The sequence below is a fragment of the Panthera leo genome, chromosome D2 (assembly GCF_018350215.1).
Source record: "Panthera leo isolate Ple1 chromosome D2, P.leo_Ple1_pat1.1, whole genome shotgun sequence".
Lineage (NCBI taxonomy): Eukaryota > Metazoa > Chordata > Mammalia > Carnivora > Felidae > Panthera > Panthera leo.
In genome coordinates, this window is record NC_056689.1 from 83,773,952 (window position 1) to 83,788,076 (window position 14,125).

At 41.2% G+C, this 14,125-nt stretch overlaps 1 long non-coding RNA gene across 1 annotated transcript in view; it reads right to left on the reverse strand.

The window, feature by feature from the left end:
• Positions 1–13,636, reverse strand: part of LOC122202607 — a 72,658-nt gene extending 59,022 nt beyond the window's left edge. Inside the window, exons 1-2 of the long non-coding RNA XR_006194760.1 lie at positions 13,601–13,636; positions 6,118–6,190 (exon numbers count right to left, since the gene is read on the reverse strand). This is a non-coding gene — a long non-coding RNA (uncharacterized LOC122202607). The remainder of the gene's footprint in view (positions 1–6,117; positions 6,191–13,600) is intronic.
• Positions 13,637–14,125: the final 489 nt, after the last annotated feature.

The window sequence follows — 14,125 nt, forward strand, 5'->3', positions numbered from 1 at the left end:
AACCCTCCTCCCTGGGAAGGGGCAGAGTCACACTGAGCCCACACTTTCAGCAGAGAGGGGCCAGAGAATCAAGAAAGGCACATTGCTGAGGCCCAAGGGCATGGTGTGGATCCAAGATTGAGTCTGAATCAGAAAACAGACCCTGAGACTAAAGCCTTCACATGATCATCTCAAAAGATGCCAAAATGCTCTTGGAAAAGACAATATACATTCCTGATAAATAGTTTCAGCAAACTAGGCATAGAAGAGAGAGAGCTTCATTAAAGGAATAAAAAGCATATAAAAAACAAAACAAATAACAAATAATTTTTTTTTCAAAAAACCCTACAGCTGCAGCACCTGGGTGGCTCAGCTGGTTGAGCATCTTATTCTTGGTTTCAGCTCAGGTCATGATCTCATGGTAGTGGGATCAAGTCCTGCATTGGGCTCTGAACTGAAAACACAGAGCCTGCTTGGGATTCTCTCTCTCTCTCTCTCTCTGCCCCTCCCCTGTTCTCTCATGTTCTCTCTCTCTCTGTCTCTCTCTCTCTCTCTCTCTCCTTCTCTCTCTTTCTGTCTCTCTCTCTCACACACACACACACACTAAATAAATAAATAAGTAAATAAATGAATCAATAAATATTTTTTTTAAAAAAACCTACAGCTAACATGGTGAAAAATTGAATGTTTCCCCCTAAGATTGGGAAGAGGGAAAGGATGCTTCCTCTCACCACTCCTGTTCAACATTGTACTGGAAGATTTAGTGCGATAAGACAAGAAAAAGAGATAAAAGGGATATAGATCAGGTGAAAAGGAAAAAACTATCTCCATTCACGGATGACACAATTGTCTATGCAAAAAAAGTAGCAAGGAATCTACGAAAGAAGCTCCTAGAAATAATGAATGAGTTCAGCAAACAATTAAGTTGGCATACAAAACTCAGTCATAATTCTACTATTAATAAACAATTGGAAATCAAAAAAATTTAAATACCATTTATAATAGCAAATTAAATAATTATAAATCTAACAAGATCTTTGCAGGTTCTGTGTGTTGAACAGTACAAAACACTAATAAAAGAAGTCAAAGAAGACCTAAATTAATGAAAAGATATCCCATGTTCATGGATTGGAAGCCTTGATGGTGTTCAAATGTTGGTTCTTCCCAACTTAACCTATAGGTTAAATGCAGTGCTGTCAAATTCCCAACAGGATTATCTACAGATATCTTTCAGTGCTATTTTTTAAGGCTCTGTTTTTCCATTGAACTGCCTTTGCACCTTTGTCAAAAATCAGTTGACTCTATTCATATGGCATTATTTCCAGCCTCTCTATTCTGTTTTGTTGGTCTGCATGGTCTATTCTTTTTCCAATACCACGCTATTTTAATTATAATAATTCTTAAAATCAAGTCCTCCAACTTTGTTCTTTTCCAAATTGTTTTGGCCATTTTAGCTGCTTTGTATTTCTTAATTTTATTTTTTTTTTTTGTTTATTTATATATTGAGAGAGAGAGAGAGAATGAGTGGGGGAGGTGCAGAGAGAGAGGAAGAGAGAGAGAAGGTCTCAAGCAGGTTCTGCTGTCAGCATAGAGACCAACACAGAGCTCAAGCCCACAAACTGCGAGATCATGACCTGAGCCAAAAGTAAGAGTCAAATCCAACTGAGCCACCCAGGCACCCTTGTATTTCTGCATGTTAAAAAGTAGAATTATATTATCAATACTTACGCCAAACAATCCTTCTGTGAGAGAGATTACTGAGAGTATAAAAAAAGAAGCCATGGAGGAGCGCCTGGGTGGCTCAGTCGGTTAAGCGTCCAACTTCAGCTCAGGTCATGATCTCATGGTCCGTGGCTTTGAGCCCCGCATCGGGCTCTTTGCTGACAGCTCAGAGCCTGGAGCCTGCTTCGGATTCTGTGTCTCCCTCTCTCTCTCTGCACCTCCCCTGCTCATACTGTCTCTGTCTCCCAAAAATAAATAAATGTTAAAAAAAATTAAAAAAAGAAGCCACAGACCAGGAAGGAATATTTCAAGTCACACATCTGGCAAAGGACTTGTATCTCAAATATATTGAGAATGCCCAAAATTTAACAATAAGAAAACAAACAGCTCAGTTTAGAAATAAGCCCAAGGTATGGACACTTCACCCAAGAAAATATAAGGTTGGCAAAAAACACATAATAAGATGCTCAACGTCACCAGGGTGCCTGGGTGGCTCAGTAAATTAAGCAACCAGCTCTTGATTTCAGCTCAGATCGTGATCTTAAGATTCGTGGGTTCAAGCCCCATTATCAGTGTGGAGCCTGCTTGAGATTCTTTCTCCTCTCTCTGCCCTTCCCCACTGCCCCCTCTTTTTCTCTCTCTCAAAATAAATAAAAATTTTTTAAAACATGCTGTTTGGAATAAGTGTCTATTCATGTCTTCTGCCCATTTCTTCATTAGATTATGGGGTGTTGACTTTCGTAAGTTCTTTACAGATTTTTGGATACTGCCTCTTTATTCAATATGTCATTTACAAATATCTTCTCTCATTCCATCAGTTGCCTTTTAGTTTTGTTGATTGTTTGCTGTGAAGAATCTTTTTATCTTGATGAGTTTCCAATAGCTCATTTTTGCTTTTATTTCCCTTACCTCCAGAGGCACATCAAGTAAGAAGTTGCTGTGGCCAAGGTCAAAAATGTTGCTGCCTGGTTTCTCCTCTAGGATTTGATGGCTTCCTGTCTCACATTTAGGTCTTTCATCCGTTTTGAATTTATTTTTGTGTGTGGTGTAAGAAAGTGGCCCAATTTCATTCTTCTGCATGTAACTGTCCAGTTCTCCCAGCACCATTTGCTAAAGAGATTCTCTTTTTCCATTGGATATTCTTTCCTGCTTTGTCAAAGACTAGTTGGCCATATATTTGTGGGTCCATTTCTGGGTTCTCTATTCTATATCCAGATGGCTAACAGACACATGAAAAGATGCTCAACATCACTCATCATCAGGGAAATACAAATCAAAACCACAATGAGATACCAACTCTCACCTATCAGAATGACTAAAATGGCTTGGATCTATAAATAAACTGTTAGTATTACTTAAGGATTGGGCAAGGCCAATGTAATAGATTGACTCATGAAATTGCCATTTTTGAATTGAATATTGGCAATTTTACATGTTTCAACCAATAAAAAATCAAACATATTTCAATATACTCAGAAAACAATTAGAAAACAAATTTTTTTTAAGTTTATTTATTTATTTTGAGAGAGAGAGAGTGCATGAGCAGGGGAGGGGCAGAGAGAGAGAGGGACAGAGAGAATCCCAAGCAGGCCCTGTGCTGCCAGCTCTGAGCCTGATGTGGGGCTTGAACCCATGAACCATGAGATCATGACCTGAGCTATAACCAAGAGTTGGAATCTTAATTGAGTGAACCACCCAGGCGCCCCAAGAAAACAAAAATTTTTAAAGATATTTCTTAAAACAGCATGAATTAATATGAAAACATTAAGAAGTAAATCTAACAAAATATGTGCAATATTTGTATACTGAAAATTACAAAACATTCAGAGAAATTTTAAAATACCTACATAAATGAAGAATTTTGACTATTCAGTATGATAAAGTTATAAATCCACCCTAAATTGGCCTATAGATTCAGTATTTTTCCAATCAAAAATCAGAACTTTTTTGTGTGTGAAAACTGACAGGCTAATTCTAATATTTATTTTTAATTTTTTTTAATGTTTATTTATTTTTGAGAGAGAAAGAGAGACAGAGTGTGAGGGTGTGAGGGGCAGAGAGAGAGGGAGACACAGAATTCAAAGCAGGCCCCAGGCTCCGAGCTGTCAGCACAGAGCCGGATGGGGGGCTCAAACCCAGAGCCATGAGATCATGCCGTGAGCCGAAGTCGGGCGCTTAACAGACTGAGCCACCCAGGCGCCCCTCTAATATTTAAATGGAAAGGCAGAAGGTCAAGGAAAGCCAAGACAGTCTTGAGGAGAAAAACTAGACTGGCAAACGTATTCCACCAGCTATCAAGACTTTTCTCAAGCAAACCTCACTTACTCTGGTACACATGGAAAGGCAAGCAGATCAGTGGAACAGAACAGAGTGTGCAGAGACAGAAGCACACGTCTATATTGGCGGGCTTTCTGGCAGAGATGACGCTAAGATAAAATGGGGGAAATGTTCTACTCAATAGATGACACCGTGTCACTTGCATCCAACAAAAGATCTGAAACCATTTCTTGTCTTTAGCCAGCAGGTTTATTTACAGGAATTTGCTTTAAGGAAGTAACTAATTACAAAAAATAACTACACACATGTTCACTGCAGCATTATTTAGGACAGACCAAAGCTGGAAAGATTCCGAGAGCCCAGTAGGGTAGGATGGACACAAAAACTATGCCTGTTCATTCACTGAGGTACTGTTTATTCATTAAATGCTATGCAGGCAAAGAATAGTGAGTGATTTGGAAAGATATTCATAATCTTCCTCAGGTGTTTTTTCTTATGTCATTCTATTTAAAGCCAAGTATTTTGCTGCGTTGTAAATATTTCTTTGATCATCAGGATTTATCTGACATCACTCCTAACTTTTCCTCATATTTTTTCCTAAGTTTTATGTTTGTTTCAAACATTTTCATGTGGAATACTTCACTTTAACTTTTTCTCTCTCTAAAAAAACTGTTCTATGCTTTAACTACTAGTAGCTTCTGATTCCTAAAATGACAGTATCCATAATTTATTTTTACATGAAAAAGGAAGGAGGGGCCCCTGGGTGGCTCAGCCGGTTAAGCACCTGACTTCGGCTCAGGTCATGATCTCACGGCTCATGAGTTCAGGCCCCTCATCGGGCTCTATGCTGACAGCTGGGAACCTGCCTCACATCTCTGTCTCCCTCTCTCTGCCCCTCCCCGCACTCTCTCTCCCTGTCTCTCTCTCAAAAATAAATGAAAACTTCTAAAAAATGAAAAAAGTAGGACTGCATCCCCTAGAAACCAGTTGGGTATAGTACCAATGCATGTTAAGTTTAGTGCTTAGTCAAACATGACACTACAGTTGTATTTTTAAGTTTCAATAATTTACGGTGTTGACAGACTTGAATAAAACACTCATTTCTATAACAAAGTATACTAATTTTATGATACAAATAATTAAAATATTAGTTTTTTTGCCAACCCCAGCAATACATAACCTCTAAAAGGAAACACACACACACACATTAGTAGATGGATTCAAACAGGGCCTCTGACACATGTATTTTCTTTTAAAGAAAAATGATCTAGTAATAAAATATTCTCCACCGTAAATGGGAGCCAAGTCTATATTTCATATATTTCAAATATGTGACTGCTCCAGCTTCTGGCTCTGTGTCAGTCCTGTCAGAAGCCTTTGCCAGGAGGCACAGTCTTCCCCCACCCCTGCCTGGGAGCGGATCATTCCATCGGCCAGGCTCACACTGGGCTCCTCATGGGCTCTTGAGACCTACTCTCAGACCAGCCCCTGAACAGTGACACCAGCAGCTGTCCACAGGCTAATGACCGTACGGAGAGCAGGGCAGGATCCCGGGGCTTTGGGTGAGGCGTCTCCACCACCGGCCTAGGGATGTTCAATCCGTGGAATCCTGTGGACTCTGTCCCAGCTCCTCAGCTCTGCTTAGGAGCTCATGAAACCAACAACCTACAGCCTGAATTCATGTCCCCGGCAACGTCCTCCGGGTTAAGTTCTAACACAGTCTGCATCACCAAATTCGATGTCATCATAAAGAAACAATAAACGTTTGAGTTGAGGCAGAACATGCTGATGAGTCTTCTCTCTTCCCCTTCACAACATCGTGGGCACGATCACCTTCCTTACATCTCGGGTCTTTCTGAAAACCATGCCAGTGCTGCCTGCCACGGCTCAGTTCTCAGAGATGCTTTCTGGAACTCACACAAGCTCCTCTGCCTCCTTCATCTGCACATATTTCTGGAGCTTTCATTAGAAACAGATTAAAAACCCCTACGTGTTAGAAGGGACCTTCTCACTTGTCGCCTGCCCACAATGAACTGCACAATTACTGCTTACTGAAGACAAACACACTTGCCCTGAAAATTTAGATGTCAAGACACTTGAGAAACTAAACCAAAGCCACCACCGCGTTCTTCCCATTACCTCCGCTGAGGACCAATGCGCTTTGGCCGTTCTTTGGAGTCACCAAGGCAAAAGCCTCATTTGATTGCATCTCCTATAAAGAAAAATTGAATTAGATCACTAGTCACCTTCCATCATGCACATGAGAAGTGAGGAAACTAAATATTTGTCCAAAAAAAAAATTAAAAAGAAACGGTATTCTTTCCTGTAACCATGTGCATGCCAGGCACACACTGGGATGTTGTGCCAACTCCTAGCTAGGGTAGGATTTCCAGCACATTCCCTGACATTTCTACATCGCCTCGTGGGGCATTTCATGCAATCCTTGGAAAATAAGAAAGCATTGCGTTCAGATTTTTTTTAAGGAAATTACACAGCTGTTGTTGATAGAAAGGATACATTCTTAAGCAACTGTTTTCCTTAGTATTTCATTATCAGTATGTGCCTAAGTGTACTTAATATTAACACCATGGACACAGCTCCTCCTGGAGACCCCCATTTGTCACCGGCCTCTGGGCAGCTGTGTGACCCCACAACCATAAAGGATGCATAGGATCTGGCTTCCAAGAGAAGCTTAACCTAGACAAGAATTTCTTTCTGAAGATGCTCACTTTTGTTTCCGAGATGTTTGGAAATAATACATTTTTTAAGTGTTTATTTTTATTTGGTGGGAGAGCAGAGTCACCTTCCATCATGCACATGAGAAGCGAGGAAACTAAATATTTGTCCAAAAAAAATTAAAAAGAAACGGTATTCTTTCCTGTAACCATGTGCATGCCAGGCACACACTGAGATGTTGTGCCAACTCCTAGCTAGGGTAGGATTTCCAGCACATTCCCTGACATTTCAGGGAGGATGGGCAGAGAGGGGGACAGGGGGTCCAGAGGAGGCTCTCCGCTGACATTCTTCCAGCACAGAGCCCCACGCAGGGCTCAAACTCACGAACCGTGAGATCATGACCCGAGCCAAAGTCAGACACTCAACCGACCGAGCCACCCAGGTGCCCTGGAAATAATATTTTTAGAGTAGAGTTTCACTAAGCATTATGCTAAACTTCCTACCACATGAAAAAAAAAAAAAAACAAATGCCTTCTTTGGTAGCAGATAGCACGCTCCTGGTGAGATAAGGGGCCTCCACTGGCAGACACAGCAATCTTCAAACCCTCGCTGTGTATGCAGCAGATAAACGCCGTCTTAAAAGTGCTGTATCAGTAGGAATTTCCTCTGTACCCAGCAAAGGAGAATGAAGTAATAGCAACTCAAGAAATGAACAACCGAGGGCCACTGCAAGTCCTGGGTTCACCCCCAAATGCAAGGCCAGAGTGCGATTCCCTTGAAGGAATTAAACAGTAACAATCCTGTAACACCTCCCACAGACATCTCCTTCTGGGAAGTCGTGTGACTTCTCCCAGCCAAGAAAACAATGTCTCTTTATAAATCGTCGCTCTACTTACAATGAAAAAAGTAAGACTTCCTTTTATTTTTTCTAGAAGGCAGTAGTACTATACATCATATTAGGCGTGAGGCTTAGATATTTGACAAGACTGGAGAATTCATGTAACCATTAACCTGCAGCTGTCTAGCTACAAACCACAAGCTCAAAGACTTTGAGAAGCCTTGAACTTCACGTAAGTCCTCTGAACACCAATCCTTAGAGCCTTCTTGTTAAAAATTAGAGAGGAAAAAAAAAAGTTGGACTCTTGACTCAACAATAAAAATCTGATCACATCTTAAACTAGAGATCATCTGTGTTTGCATCCCCAGATTCTTTATCAGTAATATGTTGATGCATGTTTGAAAATTTATTAGATGCTGTAAAACAAATCATTAAGCAGGAAGCATTTCCGAGCCTCGGCGCTCTCTGACCCTTCGTAACCCTATTATAGCGCCGAAGTGTTTCTAACAAACAAAAGAGAAATTAGCTCTTTTGTTCTCAGAACTGTCAAGCAGGTTAGTTCATCTAACATAGTCTTTTATTAATAAATGGCACAGATTTTCATGCTAGCGTAGCTAAAGCAAATCACATCATCGTCTGAAAAAGACATACCTATTATTTTTCAGTGATATATTGCTTTGCAGCTGTAGCCAAAACAATCTAATAAGCACTATTAGATAAAGGAGTCTGAATATGAATGTATTGAATTTGTAGTGGAAGAAAATGAACATATTGCAGCATTTATGTCAGATTGGGTTAAGCTTGGGCATCTCTTTGTCCTTAATAAATGCAGATCAAAAGACTTCTCTTATGTAAAAAATAATAATACAAATTTCAGCAATATGAAATAACACAACCAGTTTGTAATGTTAGGAAGAAATCAGTCAGCCATGTGCTGTACGGAATATAAATTATTTTAGGAGGGCAAACAGATCCTGCGATGCTCTCTCCCATACATTTATATTCATAAAAGGTTCCAAACGCCTAGAACAATAGCAGTGATCTATTTGCCATAAAGCGTTCCGGCCTTCGTGGTGTCTCTTATGACAGCTTTGATAGACATGTACTGTATAAGAAAAATATCTTCTAGCACTTGACTCGCGTAATAAATTGATTAAACTTCTCTTCAACCAATTGTTTTTGTCTTAACTTCTTCTTCAGACATCACCTGAAGGAGACTGCTCGTTTCCAGAAGACTATGTAAAAGGAGACAGTTTAATCGAGGCCCCCACGTTCCAGCACTGTCAGAATTTCCCCACAAATGATAAATGATTGTATAATGCAACAGTCTACTGCTAGGGCTGAATTATATTAGCCATCAGTGTTCAAAACCCATTTGAAACTTAATTGTGCTGTGATAGTGGTATCCCCCAGTCAGCTGAACAGCAGGTTTATAAAAATCATCTCCTATGATTGTTAAACGCTTTCCTAATGAAGCTGATGTTCACCGCACTTTGCAATAAACGCTTCTGTCAAGATGTCACAAATGCGTGATAGTGGCCTCTACAGTGAGCAAGTGCTTCTGTGATTTGGGTTTATCTTCATTGCACGGAATTCAACAGATCAGTCTGCATATGGAAGATAATCTCCATAAAAAGGGAAAGTGCCGTATATTAAAATGGGATTATCAACTAGAACATAATCACGCTACTGTGTAATTATATGGTACACCATACGTAGATGTGAACAATCATACAAGAAAATAATTGAGGGCCATAAAACTTAATTCAGAAAAATCAATAGAATATAAAAGCAATCAGATAAGGCCTCTTAAGAAATCGATCAAGGCTTGTACAAAGTCATAATGTGTTTTCCTAAGAGAAAAGGAGCTAAATGAGGCAGAGAAACCTACATAATATTCTACAAGTAGGTTTCTAGAGGTGCTTGTATATTGAAGAGGGAAGAAGAATGGAAAATGCAATTACTTTTTACATTCTAGAACCACGCGTACCGGGAGCAAAAGGGATATATGTTAAATACTGCAGCCCAAAGGGCTGGTAGAGCAATTATTCCTTTTTGATCATTTATCTATATTTGTGTCTTTTTGTATCTCTCTAGAGTCTAAAAAAGCTATTAGGCTCTGCTCGTTGCAACTTTATGTATCTTTATATGTTGTACGCTCAATCTGAAACACTCAAAGATTTAAATATTGGTACAACGCGGGGACCAGCGGCAGGGTGAAAAGTCTGTAAGGGTGTCCTCTTACCCGCGAGATCCCTGGAGCCCAACGGCGGCTTTGTCTGAATGTCACCCCTCATCATTTCCATGGAATTTGGCCACGTAATTTGACCAGAACAGTGTGCTAAGCCAAAACTGTTTTCATTTTGTAGGGGAAAAAAAAGTTTATAAATGAAACATATTTTCCTAAGGGAATACCCCACTATTGGATTGTATCCCCAAGGACCTGGGGAAATAATCAGGGGAAAATACACACTACTTTTGAAATATTCCCACCAAAACTCTGCACAATTGTACATTAGCAAGAGCTCTGCGGTTTATTTTGTATGAAAACAAATAACAAAAGCTCATGTAACCTATAGGTGAAATGTATCCCTAATCCCCCAAAGCTCACTGGCTGGGCTTCCAGAGGAAACAAATAACTTTTTGTGAAACAGTTAATGTTGCCTTTTTTAAAGGAGAGAGAAGTGGGGGCAGGGGGAGGGGAGAGGAACAACTTGGCTACATTTTTTTTTTTTTTTTTTGTAGCCCATATTAGGCATTGCACATTTTCAGGCCACGTGATTATATTAGCTAAATACAGCCGGATTTATTGCCTCTATTTTTAAAGAGAAGTATATTTACAATTTATTTGAAAGAATCTGTAATAGGTTCACAGTTTGGAAGAGGGAAGCACAAAAGGGCTTGTGTCAAGATAGCTGAATGGAGAAATTTACATGTTATCACTGTAATTTATGAAAACAGAAACTCAAGATTATTTACTTCAAAGTTTATTTTAATATATTTAGAATTCGAGTAGAACCAGCTATTTTTTAACTTCTAAAGATCATGTTATTATAACCCTGTTCAAAGGGTGACTGTACTCTATTTCTTTAAACAACTTAAGAGGTATTAATTCCAGGAGGAAGGGAAAATACTGTAAATGACTCTTCTGCCTTAGGAATCAAACTACAAGGTCTGTAATCATATGCATCCTTGAGGGACCCGTGGAACACGCACATACCCTCACAGAGCCACACTCTCCTGGCCGAGAGTCTGCAAATAACACCCAAAAAACCATTGTCAGCAGCAGCAGCAGCAGCAGCAATAAATCTCTTGGAACCTGAACACCTAAGAATGCACACATAGGCAGGGGGTAGGTGGGGAGGGTGTGTCAAACATACAGAATCCAGGGGCTAGGGAAAGCCCCTGGCTCGCGGTGGCCTTTATCTGGCACACGCGGATCAAGGCCATATGGTGGGTGCCTCTAGCCTTGCACAAGAAGACCTGACCACTGGTCCTCAGATCCCCAGGACTGGGGCTTCCAATTTCAGTCCCCATTCCTGCGATAACCTGTCTTTTGAATTACAGGCAAGGAGGTTACGTCAGGCCTATTTCATGAAAGGTAAATAAAGAGATGCCAATGAGTTCCACCCCATTGGATGAGAGCAAATTTTTTCCAAACAGCTGAAAATCCATGATCTCGCCTTCTTTGCCGTTAATCCTATGATGGGGGTGGGGTCATGGGAGGTCATCAGGTATACGTGCACCTGTTCTCATCAACTCCTACCTTCAACAGTCAGAGATTATAAAACAGGGAAAATAAGGGGGAGGTGGCTTATTTGGAGGAGACATTCTTCACAGAGAACGGGAGCACAGAGCCCAGGATTCCTCAAAGGAGCTAACTCCCACACAGCGATTGACATGACCTATGAAAATTTGTCCATGACCTCTCAGAAACCCTACATAGGTAGATATGTTTATACCACCAGCCAGGCTAGACCACGTCTTGATCACAAGCAAGCCACTGGTTTGGTGGCCGTTGTCTGCGTGGATAGTGCAGATCACTTCCGCGGGCCACACAGGCTCAGGTTGCTCTCCAGCGGTCATCAGTGCGGCCCCCACCATGGGAAGAAGTGTGCTCCCGAATCCCTCTGAAATCCACGGCTCGGCCTTGGCCTACCTGCTCCTATAGGAGCCATGTCACCAAGAGAGCCAGGGGCTGCCACCAAATGGGCCGCTTCAAGCCCATGGGCATCAGGAATGTTCCCCGGGTGCAGAAGTCTGGCTGCAAAGATGTCCTCATCCCTCAGAGCCCTAATCCTATGTGCTGATCTGGGATGTCAGGGAGCCCTTCAGTCACTTTTCTCCAGGAAGGAACACAAACATAAAAGAAATCACAGTTCTTTTTATTTTATCTCATTTTAATTAATAAGTCACATTTGTTTCAAAGCATAAATAATGTGTCAGAGCCATCATACCATATGTAACCATATATAACCGGTAGTTAAAATCAGCAGACCTGTGCTGGACGGCCATGCCCGAACTTTGACGGTGGGTATTCATGATCAAAAAGTGTAGAGGACGTACCCCAGATCTGGGGTTGTGCCTAGTTATCAATAGGTGGCTGACTTAACCTGCCCATAAGCTTGGCATTTTTACGAAGATACTTTTAAGCCAAATGGTCTCTATTTAGAGGAATTTATAGCAGGTAGTAAACATTCCAAGGGCATAGACTCAAGCTGGGCAAAAAAAAATATATTGCCCCTTGTGAAGGCCAGAACTGCCCGTGTAGCACACTGAATACTCAGCTACCCTGCCTTCTTACACCACCAGAGAAATAAAGGCGGGGGGTGGGGGGGAGTCTAGATGTTCTCTCCCCAAGGACTGTGCCCTGCTGGCAGCTTCTTAGGAGGGAGCGTCTGCAGCGATGTGGATGCTTCCGCATCTTTTACAAGTTAAGAGTATGTAGGGGGAGGATCGCAGACCCAACGCCAAGTGTGGTGATGCTCTGCTGACTCATGCCAACGGCGGCTACTTCCTGCACCTGTCACTGACAAAACCATTTACTTAAATTCTATGATGTGCGCAGCATTCAGTTCAGTGTTGAGGAAAAATGAGAGTGAGACACAAGCCCTTCCCTGAAGCTCGTGTTTGATCCAGAGGCAGACCCAGGCATACACTCAAATTATGAAGGCAAATGAATGGTGTTCCTACGGGCACTGGCAGGATGAGAAGAACACCACGGGAGGCCCCGGCAAGCAAAAGCCAGCTGCAGGCTGCGTCCTGGAACCCAAGTGTCAGCAGAGTCATGCTGGAAAATTCCACCTAATCTTTTCAGTCATGTTTTTCCACCCAGTGAATCCACTTTGTCCCATTATTAGAGGACGTAAACAAACTAGCATATTTGGATTAAAGTTGGGAAATTCAGATACCAAAATCTGATAAAAATTGACTGACCTGGAGTAGTCAGTCATTTGGAAGATGCAGACGAGGGAAAGATTTTTTGCCCCCCACGGTATTAAACGGTGCTGATCCTATTTTCAAGAAACCAAATGGCTCACTGAGGCAAAGGAATTAAAGTACCCAAAAGTGAAACATACATAGCATGCCCAGAACTCCCTTTGTTCTTAGCAAGGGTGAGCATTTCACAAATACGTTATTTTGTGGCTCCAAAGAGAAAGTAAGCGTGAGATTCTCGATGGAAATCGGCCATGAGCATGAGAAGCATTCAGGTCTATGCTGTTGTCCAACTGAGTCACCTTCTCCAGCTACAAAATATGATTTCCTCAAACCAAAATACATAGAAGAATGTCAACATAATGAAAGCAGAGTGCTATGTGGAAACATGGGACTACTGGGGAAAAGAAAGCACACATTGTCCTCATTGCAAATAGGAAGAGGGGAAAAAATCCCAGGAGACAGATGAACATCCACCATGATATCAGTTGTAAACAGTGAGTTCTCTGCTGGCATGAAGGGTGTAGAGTTGCAAGAACCCTGGAACGACTCTACAGGTTTAAAGCCAAGTGCCAATGATTCTCAGTCATCGATTTCCTGATGCCCTGGCACCACTCCCGTCCCACCCTCTACCCCACAACATACAAAAATAACTGTATTGTTTTTACTTACTGAGGGGGCACATTCCAGGCTTCTCTCTTGACCCTATGTATGGGTATAAACAGATAGATTCATTTTATATGAATGGGATTGCCCTACATACACTGACCCACAACCGGCCCTTTTTTATAGCATTTATTAAAGTGGAAAAATACCTAGGTGAAAAAAATCATCATTATGACAGTTCCATAGTATTTCATCCATACATGTTCCAAAATGTAAAATATCTCCTAGGTTACAGTGAAAAGCATTGCATACACATCTTTGCACATGCATGAAATTATCTCCGTAGCACAAAGTTTACATTTTGAGACACATTGCCAAACTCTCCTCTGGAAGCTTCTACCAACTCATATTCCTGCTAGAAGTTTATAAGTCTAGTTTTATCTATTTCCTTACCTACACCACATATTGTTACGATATCTAATCAGGGCCATGTATACAGATGAAAATTCATCAGCGGTATTCTAGTTTGCACCCTGGAATGTAATCGTTCCAGCTTTGGGGTAGATCACCAGCTCAGATCTATCCAAGTTC